Source organism: Anopheles gambiae, chromosome 2, assembly GCF_943734735.2.
Source record: "Anopheles gambiae chromosome 2, idAnoGambNW_F1_1, whole genome shotgun sequence".
Classification (NCBI taxonomy): domain Eukaryota; kingdom Metazoa; phylum Arthropoda; class Insecta; order Diptera; family Culicidae; genus Anopheles; species Anopheles gambiae.
Genome location: NC_064601.1, coordinates 71,605,324 through 71,620,808, shown reverse-complemented (window position 1 = coordinate 71,620,808; position 15,485 = coordinate 71,605,324). Strand labels below are relative to the sequence as shown.

General features: G+C 38.6%; 1 long non-coding RNA gene across 2 annotated transcripts; it reads left to right on the top strand.

The window, feature by feature from the left end:
- Positions 1 to 12,365: 12,365 nt before the first annotated feature.
- Positions 12,366 to 13,785, top strand: LOC133391658 (uncharacterized). 2 transcript variants are annotated; one of them, XR_009765136.1, is made up of 2 exons: positions 12,366 to 13,146; positions 13,393 to 13,785. It is a non-coding gene; the product is annotated as an uncharacterized LOC133391658 (long non-coding RNA). The 2 variants fall into 2 exon arrangements; XR_009765135.1 differs by having other exon boundaries at positions 12,366 to 13,150.
- Positions 13,786 to 15,485: the final 1,700 nt, after the last annotated feature.

Sequence of the window (15,485 nt, the reverse complement as noted above, 5' to 3'; positions counted from 1 at the left end):
TAGAAAAACCAAGTTTGTTTAGTTTTAACAGTTGTCTACTTGCAAACCAGAATTAAGTGAATCTTGAAGAATCTGCCATGAATTCTCAACCTGCACATTGCGAATTCTCAACCTGCACGCGCGTCTTTCCACCGCTCTGGTAGATCGTGCAGTTTCTACGGTACGGCGAGACGGTGCCGTTCCAGCATACCTCCTGAAGTGCTACTATTTCGAAACCACGAGCCCAGACCTCATCGAACGCAATTCAGGTCTTCACATCCGATGAGAGGGTTTTGAAGTTCTATGTCCCGAGCTTCCAAAGGTAAATCTTTTTCTCATGCGTGGGTCTGAATCGATTGGTCCGATACGGTACTTCTTCTTGTTGACTGTTCGTTGCTTTGGTGTTTTTTACGAGGGTGGCTTGCAAGTCCTCTCCTCTAACCTCCAGTCTCGTCGTAGGGCCTACGCTCGTTGGCTTTTTAGAGTCCTACAGCGAGCCAAGACGGAAGAAGCCAGCGCAGCCCTTCGGGAAGAGACATACACTGGGGGGAAACCGCTCCTGACATGGAGAACAGACGCTCCCTGGTAGAGTCATGAAGATCAATCATCATCTACCCTCCTCTCAATTTAGCCATGCAACCCATCCGCCCAAGGGGTTGGATTTCCCCGTATATCCTAGCTTGGATAATTGAGACATGTTACCGTTCTGTACGACGGGAACGTATTGAGTTGGTGAAGGAGGTGGAGAGCCTATGATAATCTTCTAGAGGCTTCGGATCCACCCCCGTATCAGCGAGGTAGTGCTACAACACTGCTAACAGAACTTCGCACCTTAAATCAATAGTTGTCATCGTGTTCGCTATCTTACTTGTATAATAGTAATTTCAATGTTACTTTCCACAACTGTATCCACACCAACATACAAACAAGGATTTGAACATTGTTTCAGACAGAAAGGTTCACCTATCCAACGGAATCATACAGTTTTAGAGCTTTATGCAAAGTCCGATAGGTGAAGCTACTGAGAAGCTTGGCAGCGAGGGAAGATGGAGAAAATGTTTGGAGAGAAAGGAAAAAAATTCATAACATTTTTCGTGGCGTCTTTTGCATCTTTGTGTTTTGCAGCTTCGTGGCGATGTTCTAGGGTATTCTATGCATTTTTGCACCCTTGTACGCATTTGTGTCGATATTTATGTTAGCCTTCTATTAAACTCCACCGTAAAAATTGATTGAAATGAGAAAAAAAACTCTTGGTATTACAGTGGAACGTCGGTTATCCGGGCAGCTCGGGACCGGGCGTTTACCGGTTAATCGATTTGCACGGATAATGGTCCACGAAATGTCAAATTCATATAAAAATAAAAAAATCCACTAGTTTTATGATTAATTCACATTGAATCAATCGATAAATCGTTAGTAGAATATTATTTTAGTCAATAACTATCGGTTTAACCACTGTTCATCAACAAAACTAAATTTCGAAAACACCACTAGACACTACGGAGCTGCACAAAAAACTGGTTGCCGACTTGACAATCGCAGCAAATGTTCGCTGTACGTTTCAACAGCTGTCACATTTATGAGCACGGTTAAGCCGACCGCCGGTTAATCCGCCTCCGGATAATCGACGTTCTACTGTATGTAGCAAATATCGCCTTGCAGGCTCTGCGTAATAGTGTTGGGTGATTCAGGATTCGGAAGATTCGAAGATTCAATCCCTATAAAGATTCGATCGGATCGGATCCCGTTTGTAGGATTTAAATCCCTAAAAGATTCATTTGCGATTCTAATTGGGATTGGGATTGGGATTCAATTGGGCATCGGATTGCGAATCGATAGGGATTCGATTCAAATTGGGATTACGATTCATTTGGGATGGGTATTTCCATTAGATTCAGATTGCGATTGGGATTCTGATTGCGATTGAGATTGGGATTGCAATTGCGTTTCCGATTGCGTTAGGGATTGCGATTGAAATTGCACTGCAAATTAGAATAAAACGCTACACCACATTGGAATTCTGATTGAGATTCAACTATTCGAATCCCATTCAGAATTGGGACTCGAAGATTCGAATCCCTTCTGATATTCATTTTTCCCATCGCTACTACGTAAGTCCGATGAATGGATGAAAGATATTGTGAATATGATATCACCATCTGAACTACAAGGTAAGTGTTAATCAGCCGTACCGGCGAACTCGTTCGACGGGAAACATTCGTCGCTCATGAGTGGACAGGGTTGTACCACTAGGATGGCCAGTACAAAATCTATACGGTTTTCTAATTTTTGATCTAGAGGGCTATGAAATGAGTGAAAATGAGCGTCGCGGCGAACGCTCCCAGGAACGAACGAGTTCGCCGGTACGGCTGAATATGTAACACCCTTAAGTTTACAGTTCTACAATTATCATGTGTTGATGGATTTGTAGCAGCATCGACTTTACCGGAGCTGTCCGATGGCGACGATACCCTGTACGACGATAGACTGTTTAGGATTTAAATGCGCCAAAATGTAGGCAATTTGTTGCATACGCGAAGTAAGCCGTAAAACCAAGAGCAGCGCCATCTCGAGGCAATAACACAACTATTCCACACTTCTCAGTAGCGCTATCTACATAGTTAATTATGCAAACTATGGGGTCAAAGGGTGGTGTATTGGCTAATAACTAGGAAACATTTGTATGTTAATGGAAAGAGGGGAAATTAAGCCAGCGTACAAACCCCAAAAAGTAAACATCGCTAACCGAACACAGTACTGTGTAATAAGTACCCGAAGAAATACATGCAGAATTCAGTTAACAGCACAGATTGTGGAGTCAGAATTTATTGTTCTATATCTTCAAATCACCCAGCTGGCAAATCTTGTACAGAGTCCTTGGCGGGTAGCTCTTACTTGACACTTGTCAGCGCTCTCAGGTGTATTTGGTATCGTGCTGATTTTTGCTCCCTTTGAAACTCGAATCGCGAGTTTAAGGTTATCTAGTGTAGGGCGCAATCCTACACACCGACGATACCATGAGTTGATCTCACATATTCATGCTTTTCCAAGAAAGGGACACTTTCGGCTTAAAGTTAGTAGGCTGAATTTTTTTTGTTAGCTGTTTCTATTGTATAGTAGTTTTCGAGCAGCTATCTAAGTGAGTATTGTATAAAGGTGGACTTTTAGAAAAGTGTATGTATTTAGATGGCAGATTTTTAACGCTTCTGATGCTGAATGAAGATTTTAAGAGTATTTTGTGTATTCGTCAAGCCTTCAGAAAGTCTGTTTGTGCAAAAGTTTACACCCGTTTTATCGAAAAGTGATCTTCAAATTTTGTTAGAAAAACATGCTATGAGACCACCTGGACTACATACACTTTGATTCTAGATTCCATCACCTGATCTCTTTAATGCATCTTTGGATAAATGAATACACCACCTTGTTTTGCCATGTTTTCGAGCAGGGAAATTTGCAGGCTAGATTTATGTGTGGTTTTGTATCGAATGTTTACATGGTTTTGGCCTAAAACTGTTAAATTCCATTTAATAAAGCTGACTAGAATCGTATAGAGCTCCAAACTCAGGATTAGTAACTGAATCTAAGCGAATCGGAATATGAATCATCGATGGCCAACGTAGATCCTAATATAGCATCTGAGGACGATGGATACGATCCTGACTACACCAAAAACACAAGCGAAGAGGGCTTACGGTATTTGGTGCTAGTTCGATAAGAATCGCACGCATAGTTAAAAAGTTTGCTTAAGTATCTTCGAGCCAACACAGATATCTGTGTGCCAAAAGATCCAAGACCATTGCTGCGGACATGACGAAATACTGCTATCCTTTCGTCTATAGAAAATGGCAAGTTTTTGTATAATGCAATACGCCACCGCTTCACAAGTGAAATGCGGTATGTTAATCTATCTTTGTTTATGAATACGAATATATACATTTGTTTAGAAAGTATGTGGCTCCCAAAAATCTAATGGGAGAATACTAAGTAATAATTTAAAAAACTTTCTTTTAAAAGAAATTATATCGTAGTGACACAAACGCTTCAGTACGGTCTTAACATCGATGGCCTCTTCATACGCGATCTAAAATGCAGTTCTGGTCATTTTTTTTGGAGGTAGTTGACCAGCTGGATTGGCCAGTGGTGATCGTGGCTATCTATTGCGGACCAACGAAAACCAGAAAGTTATGTGTTTTATCTGCGGAACGTAGTCGTTGAGATAAATTTATTATAGAGTACTGGATTCATGGTGGAAGAAAATACAAACATAGCTCTGAAAAAGTAGTGTTACTTTAATAATAGTAGAGAGAAAATACTATTACGTTAAAATAACGAGTCATCATCGCAAATACATTAGCACAAGCTTTCATGGAAGATAAAATATAAGCTTTTCTGAGAGATAAAATTCTCTAAATTTTTTTTACACGTGTACTAGGCCGTACTGAAAGACACTCATGTTAAAATGTCACAGTGAAGGAGAGTCGGTGGCACAACACATGGTGTTTTTGAATACGTCTGCGCCAATGCGTACTCATAAATGATTTGTAGATGGAGGATATATTAAGAACGGGGTCCACGCCGTTGATGAATTTGGACGAATTTGACATCATTCTAGGAATTATATTCTTTGTACGAATATATTGTATTTCTAGATACGTTTAGATCTAGGTTCTATTTTAGATACGGATATATTGAGAGTTGTGTATATATTATTTATTCCTGATTTCACTTACCGTGTGTTGTTTCCATCGCTGGAGTGTTCTTCTCTCGGTCATCTTGCTTCATCTTGCTTGCGTCGGCCATGCTGTCCTCCTCGCTGTCGCTAAGCGGAGCATCATTGTCTGTAAAACAGCTCGGAACGGGCTTCCATGTACGATGGCTCAGCATCATCGGCTTGGTTTTTCTGTAATATAGACTTGTAGAACATTTAATAACACTGCTCGTTACATTCACCTCACTCATAACCGTTCAAGTACTCAAACACAGTCGGCAGCTTCCGTTTCCGGGTACGACGGAATTCCCTCTCCACCTCCTCCAAACGCCGCTTATACGCCCGTTTAGCTGCATGGTACACCAAGCCACTCTTTTTATCTGGATTACGTTCCATTTTCACTCTTTTAATACAAACACTTTGCGAAGGTTGCGAAGATGTGCACTGGTTGAAGTGCTGTTATCGTTTGTTTTCATTTCACAACGGTTCCTTTCTCCACGCTTCACATTGACAACACGCGAGAAAGAGATAGGGAGGGAAAAAGCACGGACGACAGCTGACAGCAATTGGCAGTCTGACACACCAATACATCGATAGCTGTCACAGCGCGCTCAGGCGAGGGGTATGGGGTGGAGCCAGGGACTGGTAGTTCGACGAGCTGCTTGATAAATTTGCCGTTGGAGAGAAAAGGAAGGCATGATAAAATTCTCCGAACGCCATGATTTCTTCCGTCGCTTTGCACAGCGGGTCTGAGCAGTGTGGAAGTGCACAGTGCTAGTACTTTCGCAAAGTACGCTCTCTGAGCACAGTGCAGCAGGGCTAGAACTGTACCAGCACTTTGATAGCACAGTGGTAGAACTTTCGCACAGTGCGCTCTCTGAGCACAGTGCCGAAGTGCTAGCACAGCGCTAGCACTTTCGCACAGTGCGCTTTCTGTGCACTACACAAGGCGCTGTACGTTTTTTGAGCCCTATGCGCTCATTGAGCATTTCGTGTACTTAGTGGTGCCTCGTTAACATGGGAAAAGCGGAAACCTATTGGCACAATAAAGAAATATCTGACCCAAATTGTACTTTTTGTGGAAACAAAGACAATTATGAACACAAATTTAAAACATGCAAAAAAAATTAACAATACTGGAGGATGTTTTCAGAAATAGTAGTATTTTATAATATAAGGCTCCCTTCATTTGTTGAAATGTTAAAACCGGAATTAAAAAACTTGAATTCAACAAAACGTGCGAAGGCTATGAGTCTATTCGTAAATTATATAGAACTTATAGAAAACAAACAGATATTTGAGGTATCGGATAAACATGAACTTAAAGCTTTGATAGGATAATTAGTAGATATGAACCTTCTATTGTATTATTTTAATAAAAAAAATGGCACTAACAGCATGCAATAACATGAAAGATGAGTATGAAGTGTGACAGAAAGATAATGTCCCAATGGTCATATCCTTCCTGTAAATGTAGTTGATTCAGAATAGTTCTACTATATAACCGCATTGTGCAACACACAGATAATCCCATCGGAAGATAGATTAATAACGGATTCTCGGATTACTTCCCTACTGTTTTTCCTTTTGTTTTGTTTTATAAGGAGAGAGGATCTTCTAAAATATACATTATCCCCGGGTAGTGTGGGATTTTTACCCACTAAAAACTCTCCTTCATGAATTCGAAATTAGCAACTCTTGAAACCAGCGTATAGCTTAGCTATCGCATTCAAAAGAGCTTGAAATTAAGAATTTTTCCAACTGTCTAGATTAAATTAAACTTGAAAAAAAAAAAATCGTTTATTGCAGTGATCGTCACTGGATCCATGTGCAAAAATCCTTATTTCAAAAAAGCTTCTGAAACCAGCGAAAACGACCTTTGTTACTAATTAAGGATAGTATTTTTGAAATAAAATTAAAGAAAAAAAAAAACAAATTCAAGCATGACAGCGTATTTAGCATTAACACTTATCAAAAAGGTTGTGTTTAACCAAATTAGTAGAAGTATACTGATTATTAGGAGCACACTATAGGAATGGTAGTGTAGTAAAAATATGAAATATTTATGGCGTTTAAATTTAAGTAAAATGAAAAAAACAGTAGTTCAATTGATTTTACGCTCACTTAATGCTTTGTTAAGCACTGCTGCTAAATCAGTTCTTGCAGTTTTTATTTCGTATTATGAACAATATTTTGTTCAATTTGTTTGGGTTTAGTAGATTCCGTTTACTTCGATCAATGTCTCCTGCCTTAGAAAACATTTGTTCACAAGGAACTGAAGTAGCAGGTATGCACAACTCACGGAGCATTACTTGGTAGACTGTTGGATATTTATATTTGTTTAACTTTCACCATTCCAATGAATCATTGTTACGGTGTGCCATAGGTTCTGCAACGTAATTATAAAGCTCTTTTTCTGCTTTTTCTACGGTTGCTCGGGGAACAGAGGTTGTGTATGCATATTTAAATTTGTTATTTAAGCCATCGATCAAAAATTGCATCATTTCTAAAACTGGTAAGACCGAAGACCGAATAAGACTTAGTTTGCAACAACGATTTTAGTTTTGACAACAGTAGCTTATGCAAAACACGAACCTTTGATACGGTTACATTTTCTTCAGCTGACATTTCTTTGGTTACTACATCGAATATTTTTAGTATGTCAGACGCCTCCTTCATAATTAGCCATTCAGCTTCACTTAATTCATATTCTAACCGGAGCAATGCAAGAGTAGAAATTATAGGTTCTTGATTTGGATAAAATCGCTCCAGCATATAGTACGTAGAATTCCACCGTGTAGCTACGTCTAACAAAAGTTTCAGCTTTGGATATTTCATATTGTTCTGCATCTCCTGGAGCTTCAACAGAGCAATTGTGCTTTTTTTAATGTGTTACAATCTTCCGTATGTTTGTAAGCATATCTGATATTGTTTTACTGATTGCGTTATTTTACAATTGAATTAAGCGTATGAGCAAAACATGGAATGTGGCGGATTCCTAAGGTATTCACTGCACTCTTCATGTTAGCCGCATTATCTGTGACAACATAACAAACTTTTTTTTGAAATATTATAGTTATCCATAACAGTTCTCAACCACTGATCTATATTTTCTGCCGTATGTCGTTTTGCAGACTCGTTACAATCTAATAAATAAGATGTCAATTTGCCGTCCGTTTCATCAATAAAATGAGCTTTTGCTGCTAAAAAGCTAACATTTGCGCCCTTCACGATTCTAGTCAGCTTTTGTATGGAGTTTGACAGTTGGAGGCTTAAACCATGTAAACATTCGATACAAAACCACACACATAACTAGCCTGCAATTTTCAGTCTAGATTATTCTAGACTCAAAGCTAGAATTAGATTCGACTACATGCTCGAAAACACGGTGTTGTTTACATTTACCCCAAGGTGCATTAACACTAGAACCGCCGATGGGACTTTTTTGTCCCATCGCACTAGAAAAAGGTGTGTTATTCCGCTTGCCGTCGTGACAAACCATTGAAATTTTCTGACTTTTATTTATTTTGAACGATCTTTCGAATGCGCTAATAAAAATAATTGTATTCCATATGGTTCTTTAAAAAATCATTTTTATCCTAGAACCGCCATGTGGGACATTTTTGTCCCATAAGCAAATTTAATTGTGATGGCTGGCATCCCTGCTGTCAACGAGTGAGGGGTGTGCTTCTGCAAGTCTGGCAGCACTGGCGTGTACGCATTTTGTGATAAGGCATGTCAATACGAATAGAACAATAAAAGTGCGCGAAAGTTATGTTTTCGCAATATTCAATCGTCTAGTCCATAAAAGCATTCTACCGTACACTCTAGCGCAATTTTATTTGTAGCACTGGTTCGTCGTCTTATAAAGATTTATTATACCTAATTATGGAGTTTATTAATTTATTTATTAATTTATTAATTTATTTTATTACCACATGAAACCCTTAGGAAATAATAAACATGTCTAAATATGTACACATAACGAATCGGACAAAATTGTCCCATATGGCGGTTTTAGTAAGGTTGAAAAGTCCGGCGGTTCTAGTGTTAAAGAGATCAGATGGCCCGCTGCGCAAAGCGATCGAGAACTTCTCAATCTCAAACTGCAAACATATTTCACTGCCCATGGCTGTGAAATATTTCGCATTCAAAATTGCTGAAAATTTATAAATGAAATATTTCGAATGTTTCAGTGCTGAAATTTTAGGATTGAAATATTTCTTCGATCGGAATCCAAGCGTTTTCCCTGACATTTCTGCTCGCTTTCTCGACCCGCACGACGAAATCGAGCAATTTTGTAGCTCGGATTTTCGATCGCTTTCCGCCAAAAGCGATCGAGAAAGCGAGCAGAAATGTCAGGGAAAACGTATTTGACGGAGGAGATACATAAAAACAGTGGATATTTGAATTGTGCAAAACACTTTTTCACATCTTTTTTTTCTAAATTTTTAAAGCCAGTACTACACGGATTATTACCAAAAACGAATTTAGAGTCGTACCATAACTATAAAGTCACTTAATAAATATGTTATGTTCGGATCAGGTTGCAATTGTTAGAGCTGCGGTGTAGAAGGATTAAACATCACTCGCGGGGTCAATTCGTCAAAAACAAAGCAGAGTTTCGGATGATCATTGGGAGCCATCAAGGCTCCAGGTAACGAGTGGACACAATGAATTAATTTAACACATTTGTGTTGTTTGTACGAATTACGATAAGACCTAAATGGCTCCACTGAACCGTGTCACTGTGCGTACTGTGCGTAACTGAGCAGTACTCTGTCTTATCTTACATTTTTATTTATACGAGTTACGTGAGTTAATATATTTTCGGATCAAATGATGCGAACGCTTTGAGTTCCAGATTCTAACTGTCTTTATTTCTCCTAGTTTGATTCGTATCAACTCTAATCCTAACCTTATCTTGTATGTATCTTCTGAGAGGTTTTCTGGTTCTGTTTTATGTCAAGCGTTGTCCTGAAGGAAATGTGATCCCTTTTTTTTATTGCTTTCTCTGGAGAGAACAAATTGTTGCATTGATTGCAGGCGTTGTGGTTTTCCCTTTTTGGCGTGACTGTACCTAACACTTGAATTCTGTGGTGCATGTTTCGGATGTATTGCATCATTGACAAATACTTGAACTTATTGCTTTCGAATTCATGATCTGGTTAATGTTATTAACGCATCTATGTTTGAGTGATTTAGGTTTAACAATTTTATGGCCGTGAGAAAAATGGATGAAGAACTTTTCTACGCTTCTACGGAGTTGGTCTAGCTTGACACACATGCATGCTGTAATCCTAAGTTAACCGTTATAGGCTCGAAATGAATTGAAGTAATTGACTGCTAAAAAATGCAGGTCAAAAATTCAGATGGCCCTACTGGATGCGTGACATATTCCTAGACTTATGCTGTTTATCGCGCCGATGCACGTCGCCAGGGCACTTGAAAAGGTTAAAAAGCGTTTTGAACGGTTTGCTCATTTTAAATTTGAAAATACGATCGGTTATGTTTGAAAATGTAATCGTCTGGTGATCGTGCGTAAAGAGAAATTTACTTAAATGAAATTCAGAAAATAAAGGTGTCGCGCTTGCAACAATAAGCATGCTACAAATAGGTTTTTTTGTACTAATTAATTCATGTGATATGATTCTAATTACTTCGCATCTGGGAGGTATGAGTATTTTGCCATTGATGGTATCTTCAATTGGCGTCTCCAGAAACTCTCCATCATGCTTTACAGAGAAAATACAGGTGCTGTAATTTATTATTCAGTCATTATCCGATATACGCTATCATACGGGACCGAGCACAATAGCTTATCTCGAGTTTTCGCGTATAGCAGATTCCTATGGAAAAATAGTTTACACTACCGGTTCGAGGGTTGAAAATTAGCGCCACAGAATTTTGCAGTAAGGTTTTTTGTTGTAAAAAAGGTATCTTTTGCACAAATTAGATGCAAAATGCTTTAAGAACATTAAGGAAGTCCAAATAGAGCATAAAATATTTCAAAGAATTAAAATAATTTCAAAAAACACATGGAGCCCTCAAATTTAGAGGAATCGCGTACTGTGAATTCGCGTATATCGAGTTTCGCGTACTGCGGATAATTGCTGTACATCGATCGTCTATGAAATAATCTCTACCTGGTTCTTGGCGGGCTACGTAAAGGATGCTAGGGAATACCATTGTATTCGATGAGGTATGACCCGTTTTTCTTGATGAAACTATGTTGGTCATCTTGGGTGTGTGTATGACTCGAACAGTTCCTCTGAGAGTTTTCCGATGCCACCACTTGCTCGTACAAAATATTTTAATATACCTATCAGAGTAATATTATCGTAAAGATACTTCCGTCCTTCTCAAACCTATGTTGGGGAAAGAGGTGGGACTTATCATCATCATCACCTAGTATACCTTCTACTGGTATTTTGATATGTTCTGGTATGATGTGAAATACTTGCTCGACAATTACATCCGTACCTACAATTACATTGTGTATGGATGTGGCTATATCTTCTGGTGATTCGGTTTTTCTAATATGAGTGTTGCGAACGCAACTTGTCGGCTCCTCGACAACCGTAACTACCGTTTCAATAACGACGCGATTATACTTGTGCTATTTTACAATTCGTTTATTCACAAAACTTCACAAGCTTTAAGCGGGGTTTAAAAAAACGCGGTATTCCTTGCACGGTATAAAACGTAGAGAGCTAACGTGACCTACGCGCGTTCCTCTTATAACTTTTTTCCCGTGATGGCCGTCGGGCCATCGCTACATCGCGATCATTGCCCTTTTTCCCCGATCTTCGAGAATGTCGACTGTAACTTTGGCGCTCAAGATCCTAACCCCAACACAATCTTGACAGCCGTTTGTTTACCTAATTGTTATGACAACCGTTTGTTTACCTAACTCGTATAATCACGCGGTTCGTCTGCACGGTTACAAATGTAACAATGAGCCTTGATTTTGTTTAATATTTCGTCGACTCTATTGACCGTTGTACCTACGATTTTTATTCCCTGACCCTTTAGTTTCAATTGAACAACTTGCACCATTATGCGACGATGTTGTTCATCGACGGTTTACGTTAGCATTTATAGCGAAGCCGCCCGGCTTCGTCATATCTATCGCTGAATGTTGGTATGGCACCCGTTGCCGCTATGATAAGCTTTTGACTTTATTGTTCCGTGTGCAGTGAGAACGATTTGTTGTTGTCTTTTATATGCAGATAACGATATGATAATGATAATGCAATATGATTACGTGAGCTGTGGTCTTTAATGTTAGTTCCTTATTTTTTTAAATGTCGTTAAAATTGTCCGAGCTGTTATTGGTGTTATTTGTTTCATTGTTGATTATTTTGATAATGTTAGTAATCAAGTTTTGAAAGATATTGTTATAAAATTTAATATAATATAATAATTTTTTGTTGTCGTATTTGTCGTAGTTTGTCTACGACTTCTTTTATAAATACGGAGTATATTTCGTCTACCTGTATTCTGTATGTTGCTGGTGTGCATTAGCTAGTGTCTTACTTTTCCCTGATTTTGATACAGTGTTTTGTTAATTAATTTTAATTTTCTATTTCTTTCAATTTAGTCATGTAAAAATGAAAAATATTTTTTTTAAATTTTGGTGTCAAGGTAAACTTTTGAAGTAGAAAAGTTATGCTCTTTCTTTTAAGTTACAGAGAAAAACATTTGTTTGTTTTATCCTAAAACATCGAATTTGTTTCTATTTATTTGTATTATTCGTTTAGTCTTGCCAGCTGTCTAAAATTATGTTTAAAACGCCTTATTTCAATAAAAAGTTCTTCTTCCGTGAGAATTTCTACTTTCTTTTCAGGTGGTTTTGGCAAGCACATTTCTTATGCTTAGTTTTGGTTGAGGAACGACTCTAATGCTTCAAACACAGTCGTTTTTCACTCGTGCTGGTACGACTTATCAGAAGCTACCAGTTTGAGGTCGTATTCGAGATAAGAGATTATCTCGAAACCTGTGGGTCGATTGTCCCCTGAAGCTATTTGTAGACTGCCGCCGTGTATTCCTCGAGTAGCTCGTAAGGGATCGCCGCTCCTCCGTTCACCAGATTTCCTATGGTTTCGTGATAAAGCTGATCACTGTTGCACCCGCACACGGAGTGACTAGCTTTTTCTGTCCTACGTCAACTTCTTTGGTAGTGTGCGATCGATTTGCCCGTTAAGAATTTTTGATATTAGATGGGTCAGAAGATCGCTGAATACGTCAGAAGGGCCAAAACAGTACAAGAGATCGTACCAGCACACAACAGCGTGAACAGGGTTAGTTAATACCGCTTAGTTATCCAGTGCCGGTAAGTTTTTTTTTTCTTACAAATAATTGCATGTCAGTGTTGTGAGCTGTGTAAGAAACATATTTTGGTGCACCATCGATCAGTAAACAACCAATGTAAAGCTACAAGTACAAAAGTCTACAGCGTATGTAAGATCTTTTGCGGTAACGTTCTCACCATTTGAATTGCTGAAAGCGATCGCGTTTCAGCTGTACAAGTACAAGTGCTGTTAAGTTTGTAAGAACGATCCTTTAGCGCACCGGTGATTGCTGAATTTTTGCGGTGACGTTCAGACCATTTCTAGGGTATAGAGTAATAGGTAAGGAAAAATTGATCGCTGTTTTAAAAGTATTAGTAAACTAGAAATACATTTGAAATGTGTGTTTTCCAGTTTCGCACTATGGCACTCCCAACCAGCGATGTATGGCTGCATTACGTGAAATCTGAAGGTGGAGGTAAATGTCGTTACTGCCAACAGGTAGTGTCGTACACTAAGGGCTCAACATCTAACTTGAAGCGGCATCTCAGTCATAAACATCCTACTGTTCCGGTGCATAGAAATAACCCTCCATCGACAACTGTGTAGGGAACTATGTTAGGAAACTGCTCGACAGCAAGATTAGGGAACTGCTCGATAGCAGCATTAGGAAACTGCTCGATAGCAGCATTATAATATAATCGCCCAACTCGTGGGCGTAAACAAGGCGCATAAGATACTTGTCCTTATGCGCCTCGATGTGACAATAGCGAATAAACGCTCTCTTGTATCCTGAACCTCAACCGAGTAAGACGCCTTTCTAAAGCTCATCCGAAGCCCCTGTGCCAGTGTTAGGGAACCGTATAATCTCCCTAAACCTGATTCTGAATTAGATTCACCGTTGGAATGTACCTCAGCAGAAAGAAACGTGAGCAGCACGCTGGCCAATTATTTCACTTCCAATAAGGTTATCAGCGCAGAATCGAGGAAAAAATTGATAATCTGTTACTTTTAATGATATGTAAAAAGTATCAACCGATTTCTGTAGTAGAAAACGAATATGTTGTGCGTTTTGTTAAGGCTTTAAACCCTAAATACGTTCTACCTACAAGCAAAAGTATTTCAAACGGTGCGTTACCAGCGCTTTATAACGATACGCTCAAATTCGTGCAAACCAACTTACTCATGGCATCAACAACTGCGTGATGTTGAACAAGTATCAATTATGATGATTTTTGTACAGTCACAGCACATTATATTAATATCAATACGAACTGAGTTCACAGTTATTAGTTTGCTCTGAGTTTTGCAAAAGTCACACCGGGAGGAATGTAGCTGATTTGATTAAGAATATATCTCACTCCTTTAACATTACCAGCAAATCAGTCACTTTGGTTACAGATAACGCTAGCAATATGCTATCAGCTGCAGCACTTTTAAATATTTCTTATCTCCCGTGTGGTGCCCATACCTTAAATTTAGTAGTTAAAGATGCACTTCCTAAGATTTCGTGTACATTAGAGAAAGTTAAAAATGTAGTCATGCACTTCAAAAAAAGCTCAAAAGCTGCCAATAAGCTTTCTGAAATGCAAACGAATTTAAATCACCCTGAACTAAAACTAAAACAAGATTGTCCCACTCGATGGAATTCCACGTACGACATGTTAGATCGTATTAAACAAAATAGGATCCCACTAGCATCGTGTATTGCGACACTGAAAATCAAATCCAAGCTAGATGAAGACGATTGGTGTATCATAGAACAGGTTACCAAAATCTTGAAGCTTTTTAACACTGTTTTTTCTAACATAATTTCGACGGTAACTGTGACAATTTCAATAATGGGGTTTTTAACTAGGTCCTTATTGCAAAAAATGAAGGAAAAAAGAGAGAAAGAAATCTTTCATGAAAAGGTAGCTGAACTAGTAGACGTACTAATAGTTGGACTTGAAGACAGGTTTGAGGCAACAAATAATTTAGAAATTGTGTCATGCGGGATTTTCCTAGACCCAAAATTAAAAAAAAGTAGGATTTTTGGGAAACAATGCGCAATACCAAGACACATACGAAAAAATAATTCAAAAGATGCTTCCACATTATAACACTAATAGCATTGATACACTTGAGGAAAGCGATAACGGTAGCGATAGTGATGAGGATATTTGACAATCATTAAAAAAAGTTCGCAATACAGAACATTCAATCAGTCCTTCTAGAATGCTTGCCGCGATTGAACTGGATCGCTATTTGTCTGAACAAAATCTACAGGTAAAATGCGATCCATTTATATGGTGGAAGGAAAGAGAAGTAGTATATCCTATATTATCAACGCTTGCTAAAAAATATCTCAGTATTCCTGCGTCTTCTGTTCCTAGTGAACGCATATTTTCAAAAGCAGGTTACATCTTAACGGAGAAAAGAAATAGGTTGACGTCAAAAAAATAAAAGAAATGATTTTTGTCAAACATAATTTTAAAAACCTACAACTGTAATGAATCAGCATGCGA